The sequence below is a fragment of the Perna viridis genome, chromosome 13, assembly GCF_037379345.1.
Source record: "Perna viridis isolate PV_CMFRI_1.1 ecotype Kerala chromosome 13, ASM3737934v1, whole genome shotgun sequence".
NCBI classification, from domain to species: domain Eukaryota; kingdom Metazoa; phylum Mollusca; class Bivalvia; order Mytilida; family Mytilidae; genus Perna; species Perna viridis.
The window spans coordinates 22375054-22391248 of NC_142457.1; the positions used below are offsets into that span (position 1 = coordinate 22375054).

At 34.5% G+C, this 16195-nt stretch overlaps 1 protein-coding gene across 3 annotated transcripts in view; it reads right to left on the reverse strand.

The window, feature by feature from the left end:
- LOC148600007 (uncharacterized) overlaps positions 1–16195 on the reverse strand; it is a 38972-nt gene that overhangs the window by 9209 nt on the left and 13568 nt on the right. Inside the window, exons 1-4 of one of the 3 annotated variants that reach the window (XR_015917684.1) lie at positions 7810–7898; positions 6704–6861; positions 2860–2999; positions 1616–1774 (exon numbers count right to left, since the gene is read on the reverse strand). The gene's annotated coding sequence lies outside the window, so the exon portion shown is untranslated. Of the gene's footprint in view, positions 1–1615; positions 1775–2859; positions 3000–6703; positions 6862–7809; positions 7899–16195 lie in introns of those variants that run through there. The other 2 variants (XR_015917683.1, XR_015917685.1) reach the window with 2 other exon arrangements.

Sequence of the window (16195 nt, forward strand, 5' to 3'; positions counted from 1 at the left end):
GTTGAAGTTCCTGTCCATATAATACATTCCCTGTTCTCTCCAAGGGCTGATTGATCTTGTAGCCTTGTTCTGTACTTTTGGTAAAATGCCTCCATTTTGCTAAAATGAACTTTTTCAGCATGGGTGTGTAGGAATCTACCCCTAAACTTCAGAAATCTAATCCAATTTTCCCCAAAATAGCCAGAATTTCACAGAATTTCAGAAAAATAAACTTCTTCTTACATATTTCAGTACCCAAAGGCATTATCTACACAGATATATAAAAAAAAATACAAAAATAATCAGTACTGGAGCAATAACTGCTGATTTTATATGTAAAAACACTCCTCTATTAGTTGCGGTCAAGTTCTAGAATTCAAAATAAAGAAGTTTTTTGACAATTTTTATATATGTGTCATCATTCTGACAAGTTTCGGTTAAATCCAACAACTTTTGATCTGGCAAATTGGATTCCAACACACCCACTGTGAGCCTTGCTTAACCACCTTCTTATACTAGAAAAAAGCAAAAATCTGAAAATGACCATTTTTTTAAAAACGTCTCTAACTTTTTTATAAACAAAGATTTTCTCAAAAACTAAAGTGGTAATTATTCTTAGATAATTATGTTATCAGTAATTAAAGCTGCTTTAACAAAAAACACTTATTAGAAAATAAGTATGAATTATCTAATTCTTAATATTGTAAAAATATGGGAAAAAACTACAACAAATAAAAGCAATTTTTGAAGTACTTCTTTGATATGAAAAAATATAAAATTGTAATGATAAAATAAAGAAATGATACAAAAACTAGCAACAATTCACAAATTGGGGACAAAATGATTATCCCCTGTGTAAATAAATATTTTTCACAACAGCTGATTTAACCAAATACTCAAAGGCTCAGGATATAGAAGTTCACAACTTGTTGGCTTGCTCTACAGGACATTTGCATAATTTGACAATTTTTTTTGACAAAATGAAAAGAAATTGACTTTTTCTTTATGTTTTTTTTAAAAAAAGATAGTTTTATCACATTTTGTTACATTTAGACAGAAAAATGATGAAAAAAGTAAAAAAAAAAATGCCAAAATCATTTATTTTTTGGAAAGAAAATTCAGGAAGGCAAATCAAGAACATGTTTTTAATAAAACCACTAAGAAAATTTCTAAATCAAATTTATTTCTTCCATTTCACAGATTTTGCACACCATATTTGATTTCTATTGATGTTTCTTTGATCCCCCCCTGCACTCAGAGGGGTTATCCCAGAATCCTATTACAGTTGATTTATCTGATAAAGGAAATAAAAGACTTCAACTGAGCCTTTCTAAGACTAAACAAACATAAACAGAATAAAAAAAATACAATCTAAATTAGTAAAAGAACTGAAAAGTATATAATGTGGCCATTTGAAAGCAAAAATCACATCAAAATTTGCTGCCAAGACTGACTGCAAAAATATTCCAAGATGTTTGCTCCTGGCAATCCTCCACACAACAAAGGTAAAACTGGTCTAAAGAGGAGGTCTACACCTAAGACTGCTGGATGGTACAAGAAAAGTCATACTCTATGGTTGAAAGGTCTTGTGTCTGAGAACGCAGCTTCACCAGATGAAGATAATTCAAAAACTTACATCCGAATGAATTTCCAAGGTCACCAACAAGACGATAAGCATGTTGAAGCTGATACAGAAGAACCGTATACCATTGGCAGTGACAGCTGTTCCCAGTTTGGAAATGATGATGATCCTGCTGTTGATAATTCTCAGAAGATGATATTGCGACCACTTCACCTGAAAAGAGATGAAACACGGACAACATTAAGTTCAAATTCTCGCATCATTGATGAAGAACAGATGTTTGCTCTGTTTAACTCAGCATACGAGCAACACAGATTAACTCCACGTACCTGCAATAAGCCTCAGATGGAATCCCATACCATTAAGAAATGGGGTTGTGGTGCTATGTACAAAATTAAATGCAAGAACTTTTGGTTTGTGTCCAATGGAGTAGTGAAGCTCTACAAAGAAATTGAAAACAACAAGCTGGGACCGAATCCTTTAAATTCAAATGTTGGATTGGCATCAGTGGGCTTAGACAGTCCAATAGGAAACAGGAAGACACAAGAGATTTTGGCCTGTTTGAATGTTCCACCACCTAGCAGAAGTGGCATGCAGGGAAATTCAGACAGAGTAGCAAAGGAGATGATAGACCTGAATATAGAAGACATGAAGGAGAAAACGGAACTAGTAAAAGCTGATAACAGAAGTAAGGGAAAGCCTGAAAATCTTGTAGATTTGACACTAGATGGTCGATATCCTGGTTCAAGTCGGTCAAGCCGAGAAAAACCAGGGCTTAACGCTTCTCAGTCACAGATGTTGGGGATAGAGCAAAACACAGAAAAATATATAACTGTTGCAGTGTCCCAAAACCTATTATGTTGGAAGGGAGCATGGTTATGAGGACTTGGTTTTGAAGTAGTGTGTCCCGGAGGCCATGAAGGATGTACTGCATCTCACAAAAGATTGGCACCTGTGTCAGAATATGAGATGGGAAAGGATGCAGGAAGCCAACTAGCACTTATTCGGTATGCTACTACTGATGGAGATGCCAGGTCGGCGCAAGGAGTTGAAGATGCTATCCAAGCCTTGGTACCTTTGTGGGAAGTGCAGAGACTTGCTGACCCAGTGCACCTGAGCCAACATCAGTTTCATACAGGATTACATGCCGAGTTTAGTGAGACCATGTTCCACGGTAAAACAAAGATGGAAACTAAAGAATTGAAACAGAAATTTAGCCTTGATTTGAGATGTCGATGATTTTAAACCAACTTATGAATGATCTTGACAGAAACATAGAAAAATTGGTAAAATTTTACCTGCAATTGTAACTGCTACACTAAAGTGCTATGATGGGGACTGCTCATCCTGCTTCAGGGATTCCATGGTGTGTGGTGGAACAGAAATAAGTAACTGGTGGTTGCGATCCTACTACATCAGCTGCTATAAAATCACTGTGCTAAAAATGGACAAAACAGACAAAAAATTAGCCACTGAACTGGTAAAGATGATGCTAAGTGAAGAAGCAATCAATAGTATGAAAATGTATCACACGACGAACAAGAATGAAGGTTTCCACCGTGCCCTGAGTGTAAGCCTACCTAAAAATGTAACCCATAGCAAAAATATGGAGGGGAGGTTACATTCTGCAGTTCATCGCAACAACAACAGGCCTGGTACATCAGCCATAAAAAAGAGCAAGAATTTGGGAATACAGATTTCAAATGACTGTAATACTTTCTTCGAAAAGATGGACAAAGACTTTGTTTACCACCAGCAATATGAAAAACGTACTGAGGTAAAAAAACCACGACTTCAATAGATAGCTCTAAACATGGAAGATCACAAGGCCTACAAAGAGTAAAACAAAAAGAGACCTGATTACAAAAAGAGGATTGCTGCAGCATAGCAATTACTGCAAGAAGAAGATGCCCCAGTGATGAAAGAAGAAAATCAGACATAAAGGTCCTTTTAAGGACCACCCAAATCTTTCAAAAAGATTCTTAGTTGATGCAAAAAAACATAAAAAATAAAATAAATAAAAACTGCCTTCCCCTAGCCTGGCCTCCCCCTCCCTTAATTTTGTCAAAATTACCTAAATCATTGTCTGTCATCCTGAGGGCTACTAAACAAGGTGGAAATGGGGCAATGTGACCAATACATTCCCCTTTTGACACGCATGTCTGCCTACTGTTGTTAAAGCCGTGAGGCTCTAACACATAATGGGCAACATTAATGCACCTCGTGTTATGGCACAAGTGAGAAACATCAACTGCAGGTAAATAAGCAGATTGATGCTCTATCATGTATGCTAGCCTGTGCACATAAACTGATTTCCACTCAATGCCAATGGCACCAGGAAATCTACAATTTATAATCCCATATTTGCCATCGGGTGTTGAAGTTCCTGTCCATATAATACATTCCCTGTTCTCTCCAAGGGCTGATTGATCTTGTAGCTTTGTTCTGTACTTTTGGTAAAATGCCTCCATTTTGCTAAAATGAACTTTTTCAGCATGGGTGTGTAGGCATTTACCCCTAAACTTCAATTTGAAACCCCCTTTGACAAAAAGATTTGAAAAAAATAGAAATCTAATCCAATTTCCCCCCCCAAAATAGCCAGAACTTCACAGAATTTCAGTACCCAAAGGCATTATCTACACAGAAATATAAAAATAAAAATACAAAAATAATCAGTACTGGAGCAATAACAGCTGATTTTATATGTAAACACACTCCTCTATTAGGTACAATAAAGAGTCACTTTCTGTCTTAGAAAAAATAAATAACTATACAGGTATCTTCCTATACACATACTGAATGCATTTGCAAAGTTTCAGTGAAATGTGACAAGCACTTTTTTTTAAATATGTGATTTTTAAATATAGGGTAACCAAGTTGCGCGAGCAAAAAAGTGACAATATTCTACCATACTTAAATGCATTAAATATTTGCAAAGAACTTTTCCTGACTTTTCAAATAAAAAAAATCAATAACAACTTGTTTTTTTAACAATATTAATAAAGAGATAGCCTTTAAAAGTAGTCATTTTCTGAAAAATTGGTCTATTTTTAAAAATTCATGTCAGACATGCCTCCCCCTTTTTCTTGACCACATGTCAAAAACCCTAAATCTTTAAATTTTCGCAAAAGGTGATATCTTTGGCTTTAAATTTGTAAATACAGTGTTTTCACAATAAAATATGACAAGTAAAGGGTACATAAAGCAAAAAAATTACTCAAAAATGGATTTTCCATGTTGCCATAGGGAAATGCTTATATGTCCTTAACCGCAGTAATGAAAGTGAGTTTTTCCTCATTTCTAATCAAATATTTGCTCAAATTTACAAAAAACTTGATTTCAAGTGCTGATTACCACCATTTTTAGGTAAATATAGCCCTCAAAGTTAAAAATTTGATATTTTTACTAAATTTTCTACACTTTTCACAAGATAGGACATAAAATTCACCCAAAAAGGCCAATTTTCCATAATTTGGACCTATAACTTAAAAAAAAATGCATATTTTGAAGGATTTTTGTAGTGTATTCCTCTCATAGCAAAGTTTACAAGATCTTCAAGTAGTTTAAAGCTATTCCAAGAAACTTTTCATTTTGCCATGGCCTAAGCTTAAGGCTAAAAACCACTAATTCCACTTCCCATAGGCTTCTATGCTAATTTCACAATATTCAATGGCTTCTCTGGACTTTACCTTAACTTTAACCTGCAGAGGACTATATATCAGCATGATTCTACATATGTCAGCTCACAATCCTCAGAATGGCATGTGGGGTTAGCAGACTTGCAGTGCAGTACTGGTCACCGGAAGTGAAGTGTCTATAAATAGCATGGGAAATCCCAGTGTTTTCACAAGATAGGGGTATATTTAGAAATCATTATGGAGATTAGGCTTCACATCACAAGAAGCAAAATGCACCTATAAAATGAACAGAAATGTTTTTCCTTTCAGAAACTGTTTAAATTTTTGAAATGAGATGAGAACTTTTTTCACGGCACTATGAGGAACAGGGGTAATTTCTACGTAGGACTATTTTTACGTACGTTCCAAATGCTCATTGGTTGAATTGGTGGTCTGTAACCTACAAGGACACAATTAATTTTCACACCGAGTTAATTATAGCATTTTTTAAATTAAAAAAAACTACCGCTTCAAATCAAATGCAATTTTGGGAGCTGAATAAACCATCTTACCTTAAACTTCCATAAAAAAAATTACAAATTTTCACCATCATTTTTCAATTTTAACTACCTGAACACAGATACCCCCTCAATTTGACCCAAAATGGCTTCCAAAGGTCAAAAAGTTGACCTTTTCTGACCTCACCAAATCACACCCTATATGTATTTTTTTTATTAATTCAAGACATCTATTAAATTATTTCCTTTATTCTTCTTTCAATTGAACCAAAAAAGAATAATAAATTCTAAAGGTAAGGTTGTATAAATAATTTTTAAAGAAATACCCTATTAAAATAGGTTTTGTTCTGCTCTGCTGACTTTTATCAAAATTACAGGCCTTCGAATTAACAATTTCTTTTAAATCAACAGTTTTCAGGACTTTTTTTCTCAACATATTGAGCTGATGTTTGGTATGTGAGTTTACAATGTATCATGATCAGTTACAGATCAAGTTCATGTCATGTTGTATACAAGGAATAGCTAAGGGCAGATAATTGTGATCTCGTACCTTAAGGCACGAAACCACAATTAATTTTCCCACTGTCTTCTTTATAGCCTTTCTGTAATTTAAAAAAATTCCACTGGCGCAATTCAATTCAGATTTTCAGGGATGTTAATTTGAACCTTCCAACAACTTATATAAAAAATATTAAAAAAATTACCATTATTTTTTCAAAGTTTATGCATAAACACAGAGATACCCTAAAAATGACCCAAAATGGCTCCTGGATGTCACAAACTTGACCTTTTTTGACCTCACCAAATCACAACCTAAATGTCAAATTTCTCATTTCAACACATCTACTAAAATAATTTCATTATTCTTCTTCCATTTGAGCACAAAAAGTATGAGAAATTCTGAAAGGAAGTGTTTCTGAAAATTTTTTGAAAAATCCCCTATTATTATAGGAACTATACTCGTGAAAACAACGAAAAGCTAAGGGCAGATAATTGTGGTCTCGTACCTATTAGATGCGCTAAAGTTAAATATTGTAATAAAAAACCATCTTCTGTTATTTCATCATATTTCCAATCATTCTGCAAAGTTTCGATCAAATCAGTCCATTATCAAACCAGCTTCAAAGACAGCTACCCAAAACTGTTTTCAGCTCTTCTTTCTTATCTGAAAAATTCAAAAAGTTAGATATGACCACTTTTATCAATATTGCAATATTTTTTTTACTTTTTGAGATATTTTCACAAACTAAAGTGTTTTTTTCTCTTGGATAATTATAGTATTTGAATTACAAATTTTCTTTTATCAAAATAGTTTTAAAGTGGTTTAATTTTTTTTCAAATTCCAAATATGGAAAAAAATAGAATTGAATCAAATGAAGCTAAAATTAAAAATACTTCTACTTCATAAAAAAAATAGAAAAAAATATAAATTACTTTAATGATTCAGAAAACAGCCCCAATTTACAGACTCTTGATAAGTTGAAAAGTATTTGTGTAAATAATTATTTTCTACAGGTGCCGATATGACCAATAATCTAAAGGCTCAGGGTTGCATACTCACACATAAAGTTCTTCAGATAAGAACATTTGTGAATAATTACACAGGTATTTTAGGAATTTTTCATCACAGCAAGTTTTTTTCTTCACATTTTAAAGAAAACAAAATTGATTTATCACATTTGGGTCTCAAAGAACGAAAATTATAATATAGTGGTGCAAAAATGGTCTGTGGTATGCAAAGGTACAGTCAGTGGTAATTGGTACATCAGATCCTTTTACCTCAGCACTTACATCCCTGTGCTGAAAATAGATGAAATTGATGAAATTATACTGCTAGAACTACTGAATATGATACTTAGTGAGGAAGCAGTCGATAGCATGAGAATGTTCCAAACAACAAATAAAAAGGAAGGAGTTCATCGTGCATTGAGTGTGAGTGTACCAAAAAATGTAACTCATGGAAAAAAACATGGAAGGCAGACTTCATTCTGCAATACACAGGACCAACAACAGACCAGGTACATCAGCCAAGATGAAAAGCAAGGAGTTGAACTTTAAAGTGTCTGAAGACTGTGAGACCTTCTTTGATAAAATGGACAGAGAGTATACTTACAAAAGGACTTATGAGCAGAAACCTGAAGTAAAGACAAGGAGGTTACAACAGGCAGATGTCAGACTGGAGGAACACAAGATTCATAAAGAGCTCCACAAAAAGAGACCAGACTATGTAAAAGGGCAACTAGATCCTGTACCAGATGAGATGATGCATGATGCATACTGCAAGAAGAAGATGCCTAAGTAAAAGACAGACAGCTTAAAAAAATCAAAGGTCCTTTTAAGGACCACCCAAATCTTTCAAAAAGATTTCTTATATTGATACGAATAAAATGAAATTTAATGAATAAATGAACACTTTCCCCTGCCCATTTTCTTTTAAATCCATTAAAATACTTAAATTATTATCTGGCATCTTAAGGTGCACTAAACAGGGCGGAAAAGGGGCAATGTGACCTATACATTCCCCTTTCGACACACTTGTTTGCATACTGTTGTTGAAACCATGTGGTTCCAACACCAGAAGGGCTACATTTATGCATTTGGTAATGTGGCACAGGTGTGATACATCAACAACTGCTAACTGTGGAGCCCTATGCTGTATCATGTATGGAAGCCTGTGCACATATAATAATTTCCACCCAATGGCACCAGGAAATCTACAATTTATGACCCCATATTTGCCATTTGGTGTACATGACCCTGTCCAAATAAAACACTCTCCATTTAGCCAAAGGACACATTTCTCCTCTAGCTTTTGATGGCACTTCTGAAAAAAGGCATCCATTTTGTAAAGTTCCTTTTTCAAGCAAGATTGAGTAGGAATATTTCTCAAAAAGAGAATTTGGTACCCCTCAAAACCAAAAAAAAAAGTCCAAATTTGAGATATTCAACCCCTATCTTTTGAAAAATGATGAGTATCTATAGGTTTTGTTCTGCTCCGCTGACTTTTACCAAAATTACAGGCCTTCGAATCAACAATTTCCTTTAAGTCAACAGTTTTCAGGACTTTTTTTCTCAACATATTGAGCTGATGTTTGGTATGTGAGTTTAAAAAGTGTCTGTTATAGACAGGTATTCAGGTTCAGTTAAGACAGGTTTAAGTGTTCTGTTTTAGATATAAAAATAAAAATTTCACTTTAACTTATTAGTGTTTTTTGTTAAATACTAAGGTCATTAGTTCACTGATAACAGATTAGTGTTTAGTATTAGATATTAAGGTCATTCGTTCACTTGATACAGATTTTATGCATGGAAGTACAGCATTCTTATTCTTGTTCTTCTTTTTCAGGACTTTGTATCTCTAGTGGCATTGAAGAATTTGTCAGATGGAATCAAAGTCTGCTTTCATCTCAATTGTTCCATGTTCATTTTGACTGTGTATATATCATCTTCCAGTACTATGTGCATGGGGCTGTTTGAGATTATGGCATTTCATCATCATCAGTAGATTCAGCAACTGGGGACCTACCATAGAATTTCTACTCTTCAATCTTCCAGAATGGATTTCGACTCTCCCTTTCTAAAGACAAATGTAAGACCAGCTTGACCTCTTGAGTATTCTAAAATATATTTAGACCTTCCTTTTTTAAGACCGACCTAACCGTCTTTTTTAAGACCAGACTACCCTAATCCTGTTTTTTAAAGACCAGCCAAAACCTCTTTTTTTAAAGACCAGCCTAACACTTTTTCTTTAAGACCAGCCTGACCTTTGTTTCGGGGGAGGTGGGGGAGGGTTGAAGTATAACCAGTGAGGATCATCTTGTTACATTTCTGATGTATTTTTTCAGTGAATAAACTCAGAAGTGATTAAGGCTTTCCAAATCTGTAGGGTTTAGGCCATTTGATATGACAATTTACATTACAATTCACATATTACACAAACAAACAGTGCAACTAACAATCTGTGCCATTAACTCAATTAGCTACTAAATGAACAGTCAATTTCAGTAATTTTTTCTTGATAACACGACTGAAACTCCCACATGTTTCAATAACCTGTCAGTTTTTACTAGTTTCAGGTTTTGGGCAAGCTGTTTAAGGCACAAAATGAACTGACGAAGGAATGTCACAATATTTATTTATCTATGAGCATTATTTTATTAAAACTACATAGTGAGAAATCTATCTAAACCTATATATTTCAAATTTAAAACTGGCTCCGTTCAGACTTGTATAGGTGGTTGGTTTTCTAAGGTTTCAAAATGTACATTTACACTGATATAAAGATCTTTAAAAAAGTGTTTGGTATAGACAGGTTTCACCGTATATGAAACCATCTTAGTTTTGTGTCAAACGTTTTTTTTAATGTGAAGAGAAAACTTTCTTGAATTACCTCCCTTAGACCATTTTTGGCTTCTCTTAAATTCACGCTTAATATTTATAGTCATAATATTTGAAAACTTCTTTTACAACTCAAAGAAAACTTAAGACCAACACTATATCCATCTTAGGCACTGAATCTTTTTAATACTGAAGGGAAAGTGGGTGGGGTCGGATAATTTGGAGAAAAGTAATTTTCAAAATTTAAGCCATTTTTAGCTCACCTGCCCACAGGCCATGTGAGCTATTACCATAACTTGGCGTCTGTTGTCGTCGTTAACAATTATACACAACTCTTCTCCTCTGACACTACTTGACCAATTGAAACCAAACTTGGTATGAATGTTCCTTGGGGTATCCTGCATAGAACAAATGAGGGATTTTTTATTCGTCCAAAAACATTGCCGCCGTTACTAAAACTAGAACATAGGGGTCAGACAGTAGTTTTTCACATATATCTCCTAAACCGTTAGGTTTAGCTAAATTCTGACTGGGGTAAAAGTGTTCAGCATGATGAGATCTATCTCAGGTCAAATTTTGGTTTTAATCCCTTAGGTCTCACGAACTACTTCCAGGTCAAATGGCCACCCCCCTATGTAGTACCAAAAACACACTGAACCTAGACATATGCATTGTAAGTGCATTAATTGTGTGTATTATGATTAAAAGTAGTCAAAATAAAGCTGAGAATGTGTACTTTAAAATCATAAATGCAATTAATTACAAAAGTGTATGAATATTGTTTACATGTGTGAGTAATTTGCCTCCATGCTGTCAGTTAGCAGAACAGGTAAAAATGTGGATTTTCAGTATTATTTATTCAAGTAAATTTTGTGAAGAATTTCTACAATCATCGTACCATTAGCATAATGATTTGGGAAGCCTTATTTTCCAAGCTTCGCAACGGTATGCAACTTTAAGATGTCATTTGTCCTGGGAATTCACTGTGAGACTTTGAAAATTACTTTTTCAACATGTAAAGTAATGGAAACGTTAGAAGTGGTTAGTGAGACCTTAAGCCATGTTGGAGTTGTTGCCCTTTTTCAATGATTTTTGCCATTTTTAATGTTATTTCTTTCAAAAATCTTCTCCTCTGACACTACTTGACTAATTGAAACCAAACTTGGTATGAATGTTCCTTGGGGTATCCTGCATAGAACTAATGTGGGGATTTTTGATTCGTCGAAAAACATTGCCGCTGTTACTAAATATAGAACATAGGGGTCAGACAGTAGTTTTTCACATATATCTCCTAAACCGTTAGGTTTAGCTAAATTCTGACTGGGGTAAAAGTGTTCAACATGATGAGATCTATCTCAGGTCAAATTTTGGTTTTAATCCCTTAGGTCTCACTAACTACTTCCAGGTCAAATGGCCACCCCCCTATGTAGTACCAAAAACACACTGAACCTAGACATATGCATTGTAAGTGCATTAATTGTGTGTATTATGATTAAAAGTAGTCAAAATAAAGCTGAGAATGTGTACTTTAAAATCATAAATGCAATTAATTACAAAAGTGTATGAATATTGTTTACATGTGTGAGTAATTTGCCTCCATGCTGTCAGTTAGCAGAACAGGTAAAAATGTGGATTTTCAGTATTATTTATTCAAGTAAATTTTGTGAAGAATTTCTACAATCATCGTACCATTAGCATAATGATTTGGGAAGCCTTATTTTCCAAGCTTCGCAACGATATGCAACTTTAAGATGTCATTTGTCCTGGGAATTCACTGTGAGACTTTGAAAATTACTTTTTCAACATGTAAAGTAATGGAAACGTTAGAAGTGGTTAGTGAGACCTTAAGCCATGTTGGAGTTGTTGCCCTTTTTCAATGATTTTTGCCATTTTTAATGTTATTTCTTTCAAAAATCTTCTCCTCTGACACTACTTGACTAATTGAAACCAAACTTGGTATGAATGTTCCTTGGGGTATCCTGCATAGAACTGATGTGGGGATTTTTGATTCGTCGAAAAACATTGCCGCTGTTACTAAATATAGAACATAGGGGTCAGACAGTAGTTTTTTCACATAGATCTCCAAAACCGTTAGGTTTAGCAAAATTCTTTCGATAGCTGAAATGATTCATATTATTAGGACTATAAAAGTCTTCAGGGATAAAAGTTGTCTGATGAGTTTTTGCCCTTGAAAGGGGAAAAATGACTCCTTTTTTAACAGTTTTCAGTCAATATCTTGAGAACTATGATAGATTTAAAGAAACTTTCAATTGTTGAGAAGATCTTATGATAAGTCCTACCAAAGAATTCTTGAGTCAAAATTGTTGGACAACTTCTCGTTAAAATGTATTGCCTTTGAAAGGCAACATTTAACAAGGTGAGCGATTCAGGCTTCTGGAAACTCTTGTTTCTCTTCTTTTTTTCTCAGGCATTGACAGAAAAAAATATAAATCAATATTTCCCTATTACTTAACAATGAAAATTTACAAATATTAAAATGTGGCCTTGCTAATTCCCCTTTTTTTCAACCCGAGATCTTGATATCGGCGGATCAAAGATAATATCAATCAAAGGCTGATAACAAGGGCGATATTAAAATGGCTGTACATATTCTGTTTATCACATACATGTTTATACCAGTAATGGATTATTTATCAATTTTTTTTCCTTTTTTTTGGACAGAAAATAATAAAAGACTAGCAGATAAATGATGTGGTGTTTTCTATTTTTACTGCATTTGACTTTACTCTGTGTTTCTAGCAAAATCAATCTTCATTATGACAGGTGATTATTGTTTATCAGCAATTCAGCATATAAGGAAGACATGGAAGAAGAAAGAAGAATTGAGTAGAAAAAAAATTTTAAAAATTGATTTTTGCCTCAGTGAGGTATTAAAATTTGCCAAAAAATACAAATATACTTCAGTTTATCTCTTGGTGTCAAAAAGATTCGGAAATGGGAGGTATAAGGGTACCTGAAAATCATTAGTTGATTAGGGTGGGGGTGTTCACGGGTGCTATCTCAGCTCACATGCTATAGTTCAATGTGAGCCACCCTTTTGATAATTTTGTCTTCTTAGTCTAATAGATTTCCCTTTAATCTGTTTCTTGTACCAATTGTTAGGCACATAACATTTTTTTGTACTGATGGGGAGGCTTGGTTTGTTATGGAAAAAATAAGATTACTCCAAATTTTAGCCATAAGTATTTTACTCAGTCATTGATTAAAAAAAAATATTAATATTGTTTAATATTTCCACCATCCCTTAACAATATAGATATTCAAATACAATTTTTAACTACGGCTGCTGCTGAAAAAAAGAAATACTTTTCGTGTGTGGGCAAAAATTAACTCAACATTAAATCCGAGCGCCTTCAAAAAGAAAATGGTCTGTGTCTTACTTTCATATTAAGCAAAAGAAATGTTTCGCAGGGCAATGCTTGATTAGAATGCAGATGTATAATCATGAACAGTTGGGCCAAAAGTTTACGCGCTTTCCAAGCTTGATACAGATCTCAATTTTAATAGCAATTAGCCAGGAAAAGAACTTGACCCCAAAGTCCCTGTTTTGCCCTTTATTGCTCAATAAGCACAACCCCCACAATCAAAAAGCCTTTCTTTTAATGATAAGTATGTCACCTTGAGGCTCATTTATAAGATCCATTCATCTTTACTCAAGCTATTATCTGCAAAACAGGAAAATGTTTGTTTCTGATCCCTTATTCGTAATTAGTTCAAGTTGAAACCCCTAAAATCAATCCCAGGCTTTCTTTGGTTGTTTAATTTCATGAAAATCGATACACTCAATGTATACTAACATGAAAAATCTACAGACGACAACTGACGACAGCATGACACCATTATTCCACTGCAGTCAACAATGATTAAACTGACTATAGCATGATATCATTTTTCCACCGCAGTCAACAATGACGATAGCATGATGTCATTATTCCACCGCAGACAACAATGACGAAACTGAAGACAGCATGATATCATTATTCCATTACAGACGACAATGACGAACTGATGACAAGATGATACCATAATTCAACCGCAGACAAAAATGACGACACTGATGAGAGCGTAGTAACATCATCCACCACAGACAACAATGACGAAAATGACTATAGCAGGATACCATTATTCCATTGGAGACAACAATGACGAAACTGACGAGAGCATGATACCATTACTCCATCACAGACGACACTGATGAAAGCGTAGTACCATTATTCCACCAGACAATGACGAAACTGACCATTGTTTAAACCATTAATCCACCACAGACAACAATGATGAAACTTGACATCATGATACCATTATTCCACCACAGACGACAAAGATACTGACGACAGCATGGCACCATTATTCCACCACAGACAACAATGATGAAACTGACTAAAGCATACCATTATTTCACCGCAGACGATAATGACGAAACTGACGACAGCATGATACCATTATTCAAATACAGATAACGATGAACTGACGACAAGCGTGATACCATTATTCTACCGCAGACGACAATGACGACACTGATGAGAGCGTAGTACCATTATTCCACCACAGACAACAATGACAAAACTGACTATAGCATATCATTATTCCACCGCAGTCAACAATGACGATAGCATGATGTCATTATTCCACTGCAGACAACAATAACGACGGCATGATGCTATTATTCAAATACAGAAAACAATGATGAACTGACGACAAGCGTGATACCATTATTCCACCGCAGACGACAATGATGACATGACAAGAGCGTAGTACCATCATTCCACCACAGGACAACAATGACGAATCTGACTATAGCTTAAACCATTATTCCACCGCAGACAACAATGATGAAACTGACATCATACCATTATTCCCCCACGGACGACAAAGAGGAACTGATAACAGCGTGATACCGTTATTCAACCGCAGGCGACAATGACCAAACTGGCAACAGCGTGGTACCATTATTCCACCTCGGACAATAGTGAAACTGACTATAGCATATCATTATTCCATCACAGACACCAATGACGAAACTGACGACAGCATACCAATATTCCACCGCAGACGACAATGACGACACTGGTTAGAGTGTAGTACCATTATTCCACCTCAGACAACAATGGCAAAACTGACTATAGCATATCATTATTCCACCACAGACAACAATAAAGAAACGGACAACAGCATGATACCATTATTAGATGGCAGACGACAATAACGAACTGACGACAGCGTGATACCATTATTCCACCACAGTTAATTATCTGTTTCAAACTTTTCTTGTGTAAAATGTTGTTATACTAGTGAAATTGAAAGGAACCCTCTTTAATAAGGCCTCCAACATGGATCTCCTTAGTAGATACACTCAGGAAGACATGACCTCTTTAGTAGATACAATCACGAAGGCATGAAACATACCATCATCATATGGTAGCGATAAATTGGACACATCTTGACAAAACATCAACAAGACCACACTTAAACAGCCCTTCCATTGACACTAGAGTTAAAGCCAAGAAGAGATAACATGGCGCCATACCATTGTGTTGGAAATGCGCAAAATTAACCCCTCATGGGAACATCTTCAGAAAATGGCCAGAGACAGGCCAAGACATTAAAACTAGCCCTTAAGGGCAAACAAAAAGAGATTTTCGTAAAATGTTTTATTTTTTTTACACCAGCAGTCTGAATACTATTACATGACAATTTACACAAAAAATATCAAATTTGCTTGGATTAGAAGTAAAATTCTGGATACTTGAAAAAATTCAGGAACAATAACTCTTCTCTTCTAATATGGAGGACTGCAATAGCTTGCTAATGTTTCACAGTAATTTTGAATTGAAAGCATATTTAATTTACACATGATCAAAATTGACATACATGTATTATTAAGTTATTGCAATAGTAACTTTAGAACTTTAACTTCTATAGCATTAAAAAAAAATCCAAAAAAATTAAATGGTAAATGTTGTTAAAATATTGTAATAAAGTGTACAAAAAAGAACAAAAAAAAAAAAAAACAAAACAAAAACAATGAAAGTCCCCACTATGAAAAAAATCTTGATGATTCAAACTCTTGTTTGTTCACAGAAACAAAATTTTACTACTGATGAATGATGGACAGCATTGACATGGAAGCAAAATGGATT